Here is a 13276-nt window from a genome sequence, read left to right on the forward strand (position 1 = left end):
CATTGCAAGGCAAAGTTGTGATATGATTAAAAAAACACAAAATGTAAAAAGTGCATTTAGTGCGGTAAAAAAACTGTTCTGCCCTTTCTAAACAAATTAATTAAATATTATTTTTCTATTTTTTAAAACTTCACTGACAACTCTAGTAGGTAATATGTGTGACAATCTAATGAAGTAGTAACCATCCCTAGAGAAAATAAATAAATAAATAAATAGGAAAAATAAGAAAAAAAAATTGTTTTAACTCAAAGACTGTTGCTATGATGGTGCATATGGTTTAGCCAAAAAATTGAGAATATTATACTGAAGGAAAAATGTTCCATGCAAACAATATCCTTACATAACACTCCCACTGTGCATGAGCCTCAGTTTTGTTTGCGTTTCGGTGTCACTTTGATTGACCTCTGTGCTTGACTGTCGCTTCTGACCTTTTCACATCTAGCAGCATCAGCCGCGCGCTAACATGCGGCAGTTTGTAGCTATAAAATAGAAAGCAGAGCTGCACTGATACATATTTTATGAATGGATGCTATATTAAAGGATCGTTTCAGCTCTAGCTCAAGTTTCTTCCAACACCAGACATTAGCAGTAATCTAATGCTACTTCTGATATAGACCCAATGTGCTCAAAATATTTTTTCTATGCTTAGCTCACGCCATAATTAACAAATGGAACCTTGTTGTGAAGTGTTACAAAAATATCTTTCTATTGATGTTTCAAATGATTGACTGATTGTCGTTCCAGTGTGAAAACGGTTTGAGGTTGAGCATATCACTTCCATTCAAAAACTTTCTGTACAACACCAATACTGTAGTCACGTTTGTAATGAGTAATTGTTGCAATTTATGATTAAATTATATCTATGTCCATATATGATGGATCCTCGAATGGGTGCCGTCAGAATGATGCGATATTTTTTAATGCGATATTCCAAAATGTGCATAGGAATAGGTCGACGAAAACGTAGCTATTGTCCCCTTGAAGTGAAAAACTACATCCATTCACTGCAGAGGATCCATTGGTAAATGCGACGTAATGCTAAATCTCTCTATCTGTTCAAATGAAGAAACAATCTCATTTACATCTCGGATGGCCCAAGGGGGCATTCCTTTAAATGCATGCATTATTGTAGCTGCGCTCTTCGTATCCCCAATATTTCAGTCTACGGGAACCGAATACATAAAAAGTGGAAGTCGCATTGTTGTTAGCAAGATTATTGCAACCTGGACCTATGTGAAAACATGACTGCAGGGTCCCCAGTCAGAAAACTGATACCGAGAGGGTCAGTGTGGATCACTGACGGAATCAAATACGGCTCTGTTGGAGGCTGGCTACAGAAAAGCACAGACACCCACCAAACAGCAGTTCTGAATAAACATTGGAGCCGTGCTGCTAACACGACTGTAGACTTCAGCGGGCTTTAAGCACTGGCACAGGAATGTGATTTATTGGACCCTGTGCACAAACACGCAACATCTGACTGCTGAGATGAAATATCAATATACTGTATTTCTACTTGCTAGTAGAAAACGAATTCTGTTTTATGTTTGAATGCTTTCTGCACTTCCCCTTTCCAGCTTTCTATATTAAGACCTTTTGATGAAACTCTCTTAAGACATTGCAAAATGGATCTCAGACCAAATGACCTGGGGATGCTAGGCAGGGGGTCTTCTCAACAAATGCTAGTGGTTTTAGAAACATGAATATAAATACAGTAACTAATAAAAACTAGCGCTGTCAAGCAATTAATCACGATGAATTGCATCCAATGTAAAAGTTTGTATTTGCATAATACGTATATCTGTATTTACCATGTATATTTGTTATTATTTAAATAAATACAGTATATATCTTGAAAATATTTACATGTATATTTATATTCACATAATTTATATTATATATAAATATAGTTAATATTGGCAAGAACATTTTTAAGTAGACATATAACAATACATGCTTTTTCCAAGAGTTTTTTGTTGTTAATTTTTTTTTTGCAAAAAACACTATGATGTGCTGAACCGAAAACCAAGGTTAAACAATTATTAAAATATTTTTAATAAACTTTAATTTTTTTTTCATTCATTTAAAGTTTTAGTTAGCTGTATAATAACCACGCTTGCAGACTTTTTTCAAGCAAATGCAGAAAATTGGACAATTGTATACTAGCACTCGGATATCATTTCCCCAACAGTAAAGCTTTAACTGTTTTGTAATACATGATGTGTGTGTCAGAAAATCAGATTCATTAAATAATATGAAAAAACTGGTGTGTGCATCAATATATTGCTCATACAGGTGACAAATTGATCTGATCTCTCCAACTTGTGCGGTGACTGTTGCAGCTATAATGTGCTGGCTAATAAAAGGCGTAACTGTCATTTGGGAAATGTACGATTTTATGGCTATTTATGCATTATTCTCACAGCAGAGTAATTGCTGTGACAAACACAATAATAGAAGGCTGGTCTTGTTCGGAGAAATGTGCTACGTGTCATGAAACCGGAAGCAGCATTCACACGATGTCTTGTTAAAAAGCTTTTCACCTGCGTTGTAAATTTATGCTGGCAGTGTTTGGTGTACATGATGGACCAAGGCGGCTTTTAAAAGCAGTCCCTAAAGAAGCCATTCTTAAATCCACAAGGTCTTTGAACACCGAGAGTGAACGAAAACCAAAAAAATATCATCAGTCAGCTTTGACACATGAAACAGATGTCACTTGCTTGTCAGATAATACAAATTTAATTCTGTCACATGCACGAAATTACAAATGTACAAATTTAAAAACAGATTGGGTCAGTGCAAAGCCCCGATGGCAAGTCACGGACAGTTGTTGCATTATGAGAATATTTAAATGGTTTATGCAAGGTGATTTACTAAGGTCTGCAGTTTTTTATTTGCGCCATTATTTAACACCCCGTAAAAAAAATATGTATTAAACAATTGCGACGATCTAACTACGTCCTTTTTTGTCACTAGTCTCATCTGTGTGTAGTCTCACAAATTTACCCTGTTTAGAGAAATATTTTACTTTTTCAGTCAATGGGAAGGTCATAAGCCTCCCAGTTTTCTTAAAGGGACAGTTCACTCAAAAACGAAAATTTTGTGTTTATCTGCTTAAGTCCAGGGCTTATAATAGAAGTGAAAGGCTACCAAACGTTCCATACGCGTTCATACCAAACTTTTTAAAAAAACATACACAGAAAAAAGCAAATTAAACCCTACGGCTTGAGGTGATACAACGAGCTTGTGTGAAATGATCGGAGCCATTGACTTTCATTATATGACTGACAGACTGCAATGGTTTGAGTTAAAAATCTTTGTTTGTGTGCTACTGACGGAACAAAGCCACCTACATCTCGGATGCCCTGGGGGTAAGCAGATAAATATCAAATTTTCATTTTTGGGTGACCTATCCCTTTAAACTGATTAACATGTACTAGTTAGCCCTTGCTGCTAAAAACATATTTCTCCTCTGTCGTCAAATCAAAATTAGCTTGTGTTTTCTAATTACACCGAATAGCAACACTACTCTCTTTGTAGTGTCAAGCCACTGATAGTTGAGCTGCTTATCACTGAATTGAAACTGTTTCATTATTGATGACCTTTACACAGTTATGAACTTTACTGAATTGAATAAACACTGAGCTGACTTGATTTAAATAAGGACCCTATTGTCTGAATTTGGATTTGCTTTCTATCTGATCACATTTGCATCGATTTTTTTTACATCCCTGCTGAATACCGTGCTATATTAAAAAGTTGACTTGAGTCATTAATATTTTTTAGTATGTTACAGTATGTTTCACCAATGCCTAAATCTTTCTGGGGGGCTCTTAAAGGGATAGTTCAGTTTTCAAAAATGAATATTATGTAATTAATCACTCACTCTTCTGAACAAAACGATATTTTGGATTAAATCTTTCTGACCCCGCACAGACAGCAACACAACTGACACATTCAAGGCCAAGAAAGATAATGCGGACATCATTAATATATTCCATGTGTCTTCAGTGGTTTGACCTTAATTTTATGAATTCCATTTTTTATAATTGTAATTAATGATGTCCTTACTACCTTTCTGACTACCTTTAAGAGCACAATTTTTCTGCAGTCATATTATTTTTGTGGCGACATCGACCAATCCTATGTTTAGTTTTTAGACATCATAATAAACTTAAACGGTGTTAAAATAGTCAGCAAAAAATGATATTGCCACCTTGAATCATGCTTCCCAGACCATTTACAAAATGAATGCAGCACACATCATTTTAATTATAACACGATCATAAGCACACGTGTCCTAAAACCCTATTATATGTGCCTAAGGGTCAGTGATGTGACAGTATGTCTGGCTATTAATTAGTCTCCTCCCTCAGGAGAGATAAGAAACCACGCTGGTGCGGTCAGGGGTGGCTTTTGTAGACTTCGTAACCTAGGCAACATCTAGTGGCTCGGTCTGCTCAGCATGTTGTCCCAAAGGCTCTTTGTTGATAGAGGAATTCAGCGCGCAAGCATGTAGGCCAGCTATCAGAGCCTTTCAACTCAACAAAAGAGACATAGGGATTCAAGTAATGGAAGTCCTTTCACAGACATTAAACAGAGCTATGAGAAATGGCAGAATTTCATAAGCAGTCTGAGAATGACCCCGCATCAGCGTGTGCAGAGCGCATCGCAGCAAGTATACATGAAAAGGTCAGGAGCTCTACCGCAGCCGATATGCTGCATGACAGCGATGAATTCTTCAGGATAAAATCTATCTTAAACGGCTTTCACAAGTCATTTTGCTTCATAATGTGATATATTTCTGAGTGAAGCTGGATCTTATACTGGTGAAAGAAATGTGGGACAGGCTGTAGGTCAAGTTGTGTGATCGCCGCAGCATTGATTACATTAACATTAACTTGAGTTAAATTACAGTGTTTACTATTGGCATTTTTTCTAGAGGCTAAAATTAACTTACACTACCGAGTCTCTTCTGCTCACCAAGATTTTTTTTTTCTCCGCAAGTGAAGTGAGTTCCCATACTTGGACTTTGTGCTCTGCATTTAACCCACAAGTCGTGCTACATACAACTAGGTGGTTATAATATTATTACATACTGAACACAACTCAAGCTACTGCTAATGTCGACTTATAAATGATTTGCTCTGAAACGCATTTTTATCTCTTATTGCCTACCTTTTAAGATGTGTGTGCCTTTCCAAATCATACCTATTCAAATTAATTTGCCACAGGTTAACTTCGCTCGCAATACGAACGCTTAATTTCAGCTGTTCCAGATAAGGGTATAAATAGGCTACTCATTCAATGGAATCGTTTAATTTTTTTTAGAAATTAGCAAAAATGTTGAACACCTGTTTTTTGCTTTGTAGTGTATGGAGAGTAGACTGATGTGGAATAATAACGAAATGAAAAACTGAAGGAATATGAATACGTGTGTGCATATGCGGTGATTTCACCACGTACTACACGCTTGTTGGTCCTGGAACAACCTTCCAATCAACCAATCAGCAATGAGGGATAATTTGTCAGGAAATATCTGTTTTAGGCTTATGATCAGGGTTAGGTGCTTCTGCACCCTTGTTAGTCAGCTACCATTTCCCACTGATTTTAGGAATAGATTACGGGTAGGGATTGGAGTAAGTCTATCTCGATGTAAGATGGCTCAAAATTTACTCAAAGTTATATAAGGTTTTGCTCGTACAGTCCACCGCCCACCGCACACATACCGGCTCTCACACGAACACAGCCCAGCCCTTCCTGAAACACGAGCACTGAAAGAGGCCCAGAGGAAGCCGAAGAAATAAAGGTGACTTCCTGAATCAAAATATGCATACAATAAGAACAGCTTCACAGAACCAGGAAGAACGTGTGTGAGACACAGGGACTATATAAATAGGATTTATAGATACTGCAGATTGTGCATAATTGCTACAGGATGAAATTATGCCACACCGAACGAGCGGTTCATATTTCATCCGAGCTCCTGTGACTCCTCTGCGGTGTCAATCAGATTTCCACGCTGATGACTTGTCTTGTTCTAGCAGGTTGTTAAGCCCCGGCGGCTCTAATCACATGCTCTGTGTGAGGAACATTATCAAACACAGTCAGGTGGGCTGCAACAGGATGGACTTCTACAAAAGGCCACCTGCATAAAGAGACGCGTCTGATGAATGAGGTGCCAACAATGATTTGGCTTCACACGACTAATGTGCTCACATAAATCAACAAAAAAAAATCTTTTTCCCCACCTAAATGTAATAAATCATATGAATTATAGTAAACAGTGTGTGTTTTGAGATTTTTACTTGACAGTAATTCATTCAACATTTGTTCTGTTTTTGTTCAGCTAGCCATAAATATATGTTTCGAGCATTGCTTTGAAGCTGATGTTTGAATTAGTTTCCCCGATGAAGTCATCGTGAAACAACATTTACATTCACAGCTTAATAGCATGTATATGCAACTTCCCTTGGATGAAATGCAAAAATATATTATATACAACACATTATTTACATAATAAATATACACAGCCCACATATAAAATATATATATATATATATATATATATATATATATATATATATATATTTATAAATATATATATATATATATATATATATATATATATATATATATATATATATATTTATATATTTATAAATATATAAATATATATTTATTTTATATATATATATATATAGAGAGAGAGAGAGAGAGAGAGAGAGAGAGATTACTGTCAAATGATTTGCAATAATTAAATAAAAATACAATAAAATAAAATAATAAAAAAAAGGTTTTTGATTAGATAATATAGAATTGTGTACTATGTCTGTGTGTGTGTGTATATACATATATATATAAATACAGTATATATTTTCAGTATATATATACATTTTCGTACAATGTATACAACGTATGGCCCTTTATTTCTGTCTGTGGTAATGTGAATGTTTCACACTGGAAACAGAAGCAGGCAGCTCTAGACATGCAGTTTAAGAGGTGAGATGTTACAGGCGGGCGCAGGCCGGTTTGTCACACTGAAAGAGGTGCCAGGGGCTGGTGTGGTCGTACAGTACTGTGTACACTGCAAGAACATGTAACCAACACTGAGCGCACACAAAGCACGCTGCCAGATCACTTCCCACACAGGCATATTAATAACATCTGCTGTGCAGAGAGCATTTTATTCCGCGCTGCAAAAGAAAGGCATTCGTCTGTGTTACAACACGTTTCTCAGACCTGCTCACAGACGAGAATGAGAAGAATTCAAGCCCGCCCCTAACTCTCTATTCACCTTCACAAATATCCTCCTCTCACTCTCTCCCCTGTGATGCCCTCAATATAAACATCACTGCTATTGATACCTTTTTGGCATTGCTTTAGATAAAATGTGCAATTACAGCCTTTTAATATTATACTTGAATAGGTTACACTTTCTTTTTCTTACAGTGTAACTATAATTTTAAGTTTAGAGTAGTATTTAATAATGATATGCACTAGCATACGATTAGGGTTAGGATTGAGGTTCAGTTTAGAGTTAAGTAAGTACATGTAAGGCAACAAAGACGCTGTAAAAAGGATTCATTATTAACATTAAAATAGGCCAAATCATAATTCTAAGCTGCTTTTGTTGTGCTTATCTTTTTTAAGCCTCACAAGAAAATACTGCTTGATGTTACAATTTAGTATTTGTTTCCATATTATTTCAATGTATTATCTTAATCGTATACATACTGTTTGGTAGTTTTGCTATTCGCTGCATTTAGATATTCTTCCTTAGCAGCTGATGAAGCAGAAGTCTTGAATGTTTCCAAGAAATAGCGTACATCCATTTTGAAAAAAAAATAACTTCAGACCATCTAACTTAGCAAATGAATTGGGTGCATCTTATTTTAGCTAATGCATATTTCACGTATAAAACGGGGTGACAAGAGCCATAAACATGAAAGCATTTTTCACATCTGTCGCCACAAATCCACTTACGGAAAAAAATGCTGCAGATATGCAGGTGTTCAGCAAAGTGTTGGAGTGGTTTCAGTATTTTAGGCGAAAATAAGAGGGTTTTTACAGTGTAAAAAAAAACATAAACAGCTACGTAATAAATGGAGACAGTCTAAAACAAAAAAAGTTAATAAAATAATATAACAAATAATCACAACCATTCTGTAGTGGTGCATAAGAAACTCAGAAATAACTAGCTACATAAATAACACCATTTAGCATGAAATAACTCCAGATGTTTTTGTAATGAGTGTTGTTTGTGACTGCAGTGTTTCAGCATTTATGTATGTGTTAAAATATGCAGAAAGATAAATATTTGCGCTAAAAACAGTTCATTTTTTCACTTTGAGGCTTATGATGCATATAATTATGAAATAATAACACAATTATCAGCGTAATAAAATGACTAAATCTGTCAGCGCTGGGACGGCACAAACAAAAAGGTAACAACAACAAAAAAAACTCCTTTCAAGTATGAGCCTTGTTATTAATGGGTTTGTTTTTTCCTATTAAATGTCAAAAAAATGACTGACTGCACTTGATGAACTCTTCAACAAGGCTGTGTGAGCAGTGGTGTTAGGAAAAAAACACAATTCAGTCCTCGATTCTGTCTGACGCAGCATGTAAACAGGTTTCCAGAGTAACAAGACGATGCTAAACAGAGCAGCCACTAGATACAGAAAGATCCTACTCACTTTACTAAGTAAATCATTTCTAAGCAAGGGCTTGCTGCGTGCCTGCACACGTATGCATGATAGCACACGCTATGTAACAGTTAAGAGGCAATTAGTGTGTTGAAAGGACTGAGGGTGCGCATTCATTTACTCAGAGACCAAGCACTGAGAGACTGCGCTGGTGCAATGTTTAAAGGAACAGTTCACCAATAATGGAATTAATTTATTTAATCACTCTCATGTCGTTGAAAGTAGATTTTTCATACGACACAAAAAGGGAAAAAATTATTCTGACTGAACTTCTCACTTTTTTTTTACAAATGACTTACAATACCAATAGATGTTTCCATCCAAAGATGTGAATTTAAAATACTGCATAAAACACTGGTGAATAAAGCACTGTTTCCTCTTATTGGGAACATAATGGAACTTTTTAAATGTGCTTTGAATGTTTCGGTACAACTTTCAAAAAATAATGCACAAACTCCAACTAAAATGTTTTCGAAAAAAAAAGTTAAATGTGCCAATATTTTAATTAATAAACACCATCTAACATTCTATTATTGTTACCGATGAATACTGGATCATGTTATTGTGATTTTATACTTCCCAATCACATTTATCTAAAAAAAAAAAAAATATATATCTAAATCTACTGTCTATTCAGTTACCCGTGAACGCAATCTCACAAAAAGGCAACTTAATAATAAATATGAAACCAAATGAAAGCTTTGTGCGAGGAACAGAAAGAAAATCGAATAATTTTTTTTACTGAAAACCGCCTCTTTCAAATGCGATATGCCAGAATGAATACGCATAATGAAGAATGGCGTTTGAGATTTGAAGCAATCTCTGATTTTCAGTAATAATCTGAATTTACTGTTCCTCGCACAAAGCTGTCGTTTCATAAGTCTCCAAAAATAGTCTAGCAGACTATTTATAATGTTTATTAGCCCCTATCTGAGCCTGACAGCATTCGGTATAAACTACGAGTGCCATTATTCTGAAAAGAGCATTGAGATTTTTCACAAATTCCTCTTTTGTGTTCCACAGACAAAAAAAAAAAATAAAAATACTAGCATTGGTGTTTGGAACAATGTAAAGGTGAGCAAATAATGCCATAAATATCATTTTTGGGTGAACTAACCTTTTGAAGAAGACATCCTCTCATTAGAAGCAGGAAACACAGCTTCAAAATAATGAAACAAGGACGGGCCTAGAGAAAATCAGAAGTGAACAAATTTGGGTGTAACACTCCAGTTTCCTCATTAAAAGAATAAAATTGATGTCTTCAAAGGTAAAATCTCATAATGCAGTTCCTTTGCTTTCTAAATATAGTTCAGGCGGTTTGGGCTCCAAACACAGGGAGCAAAGCAAAGGGGCGGATGTGGGTGGTCTTCAAGGTCTATTTTCCTTCTGTCCAGAGGCAAACCGCACACTTCAAATCAGGTTTTGTTCTGGCACTCAGTGTTACAGTTTTTCCTCACCATGGACAATTGTTTTTCAAAGATCCTTTAAAGCCGAGTTCCCTTTGAATGCTGTAATCGCCTACAGCTCGTGTAAGGGGCAAAATCTCTGGGAGATGTTTAAAAGGTTGCCTTCTTTTTTTTTTTGTCCTTTCTTCCCAGCGCATGCATCTTCCTCCGGGGCTTCTGATGTCTTTGTAAGCAGGGCTGGAGATATGGTCAGTTTATGAGGGTGCGACCGTAAGAAACAAATCAAAACATCGCGGCAGCCCCCCGGAGGGAACTTCCCTCTCTCTCCTCTCAGTTTCGCTGACAAGACATCACACTGACACCGGCTCATCTCATTAGCTCAGAGAGAAACTTTTCAGAGAGAAATCTCTCATCTCATCTGCCTGGTCAAAACCTGACAAACATGATTATAATGCTATTAAAGGCTTTCATTAGAACAGATCAAATGAGAGCAATGAGGCAGATCAAAACAGGAATATGAAACAGCATATTTTACTGCAGTTGCCTAGCACAATGTTTTTTTCAAATAATTTAATATTTATGAGATGTAATAAAATGTCATTCCTGGATGGGCCGAACGCAACCCGAACAGAACGCAGGGGTCTTGAGATGCATCTTCAAAGCGTGGCGCTCTCGATGGGACGCTTGAAAATCCGTGCATGACGTGATAGCTAATAGCTAGACATCTGTCTCAGTACAGCATACGACTGCGGTTCTTTAAAGATGATGAATTTATAGATGCAACTTTTCTGAATATTGTACAGTGAATACTGTGCACCAGTCCAATGCACCAGTCAGAATATCCCATCGCTCTCATAAAAAAACGCACTTGAGGACGTTGCAAAGTTTGGACACTTAAAGACCACACTTTCAGCCGGTCCTCAAATATTTGCATCCACAATTTTCAATGGAGAAGCTAATATGGTCTATCTCAGACATGATTTTTACTTAACGTGAATGAATAACTAATATTCCCTCTAATACTGTAGTCACACAGGTCCAGAAACTTTGTTTTGCTGTCTATGGAGGGTTAGATAGATCTTTGATTTTGTTAAGAAAAACTTAATTTGTGTTTTGAAGATGAACAAAGGTCTTATGGGTTTGGTATAACAAGATGGTCAATAATTATTGACAGAATTTTCATTCTGAGCTGAGCTAACAACTACCTTACAAAACATTAATAAGCAGAACATTGAGATTTTACTGAGGCAAAATTTGTAGTTAATAGTGAATAAGTGTTGGAAGCGAAAGCAGATCAGCAATGTCAGCTGGAACAAATTAATATTCATAAGGTTAGCCTGCATCACAGCCCACCCATTTATGTTCCCCTCCACAGTCACAGACAGATTTTATTAAAAGATGTGCTTAAAATAAGTAAAAGAAAATGCATTATATATATATTAGAACGGAATAGCTAAAACAGATAGTCAAAGGTTATACTCTTATCAAAAGGTGGAAAATTCAGGAAACATGATGCAAAATCACCACTCACCTAACATACAAAAAATAATTTATATTCAGCTTTCATCACAGCCTGCCAATTTTTGGCCCCCCTACATATGCTATTAAAAACTTTATTATAAAAAAGTTCCTTAGAAAAAAAAGTTTAGCAATTAAATATTCATAAGTTTTTTTTTTCTTGTGTAGCTTTTTATAGGCACGTTGATTTCAGTAAACTAATTGGGTACAAGTCAACAACTTTTTCAGCTTATCAACTAATGTACTAATGAACTAATGTACTTCATTGAAATTTGGTGCAAATTGGATGCACGAATTTTCACTTTTGACAAACACGGCAAGAAAGCGTGAAAAACCTTTAAGTCTGCTGAAAAAGAAATTGATGTTTTTGCAGCAAAGCTTTCATTAGCATGCTAACGGCGTGTTGTGCTTTAACAGTTTTCATGGAAAGAACCAGTTCAGAAAAGTTGCATCTTTAAATTCATCCCCTTTAAAGCGTCTTTGGCCGTCGCATCGCTCTCTGGTTTTTAAGTGCCCTGGCACAAGCGCTGCATAAAAATGTCAAGTTAAACAGTTTTATGTTTGCTACATTCTGTTCCATTCCATCTAGCTGTTTTCCTACCGCAAGAACACCTATTAAGTAAGCGTCCCCCAGAAACGTGTCCGATTGCCCGCCTAATTGTACGGGGCCTCCCAAAGACCACGAATCGCAGACTAGTCGATTTGAATACCTGTAGTTTTACGTTCATCCCTAGCGTAAACCTGTTGTACTGTATGCGGACATGCAGTGTCCTTCAGAAGTGGAGAATCTTGATAGATGTGGAAAGCAGGGCCATGAATGTGAACGCTCATCACTGAGCAGTTATTTCAACTGGTACTGCTTCCCATAAATAATTCACGAGCAGAGACCGTTTCAACCTTTATGAGGCAGAGAGCTGGAGAAATTCTGCAGGTCAGTCGCAGCTCAAGATGCGAGCGTCACATATATGAAATAAGCCTCTCACTGTGCAATGCGCCCATGGCCATGAATCACCTCAAATGCAATGAATGAGACAGAGGAGATGGCGTGTCGTACTTTCGAACCACAATTTCTTTATTGTGATGGGAGGAGCAAACGACAGACACAGTGGGTGTGGCATCAGACCTCGGAGAGGCTTTTTTTATTAATAAAATAAGTGTCCAAGGGGAAAAAAGGTGTCTGGTGTCCTTGTCGTGCTGCAGGGGTAGTGAAGGTTGGGCAGTGTTCCAGAGGGAAGGGTCCGGGTAAGGGGCGGAGTCAGGGGTGTGAGGGGCGGCGGCTTCGTCCCTTGGCCCAAACAGCCCTCGAGGGGATAATCAGCCAGGCATCCTGGCCCGTCAACCGTAAACGGATGCATTCATCGTCCGGCGTGGGGACTCCCTCAACAAACTCTTCCTGGACCCACGAGGACACCAGCATGAATGCACTAGGGAAGAGACCGGTCTCTTGAGGAGAGGTGCACTTGGCATTTAACAGCGACGGTGACAAGGGTCGATTCACTTCAGGTGTGCCTGGTGGAGGGCGGCGATTATAGGACAGGGTTATGATGATAATAAGGGGAGAGGCAGCTGACCCGTCACATTCTACAGAAGAGTTTTGTTTATTTTTTCCTCAGAATAAAGCACTGACACCACTTGGAAAGCGGT

At 37.1% G+C, this 13276-nt stretch overlaps 1 protein-coding gene across 2 annotated transcripts in view; it reads right to left on the bottom strand.

The window, feature by feature from the left end:
* galnt18b (UDP-N-acetyl-alpha-D-galactosamine:polypeptide N-acetylgalactosaminyltransferase 18b) overlaps positions 1-13276 on the bottom strand; it is an 81550-nt gene that overhangs the window by 46444 nt on the left and 21830 nt on the right. The gene's annotated exons all lie outside the window — the stretch shown is intronic.

Source organism: Puntigrus tetrazona, chromosome 7, assembly GCF_018831695.1.
Source record: "Puntigrus tetrazona isolate hp1 chromosome 7, ASM1883169v1, whole genome shotgun sequence".
Classification (NCBI taxonomy): Eukaryota; Metazoa; Chordata; class Actinopteri; order Cypriniformes; family Cyprinidae; genus Puntigrus; species Puntigrus tetrazona.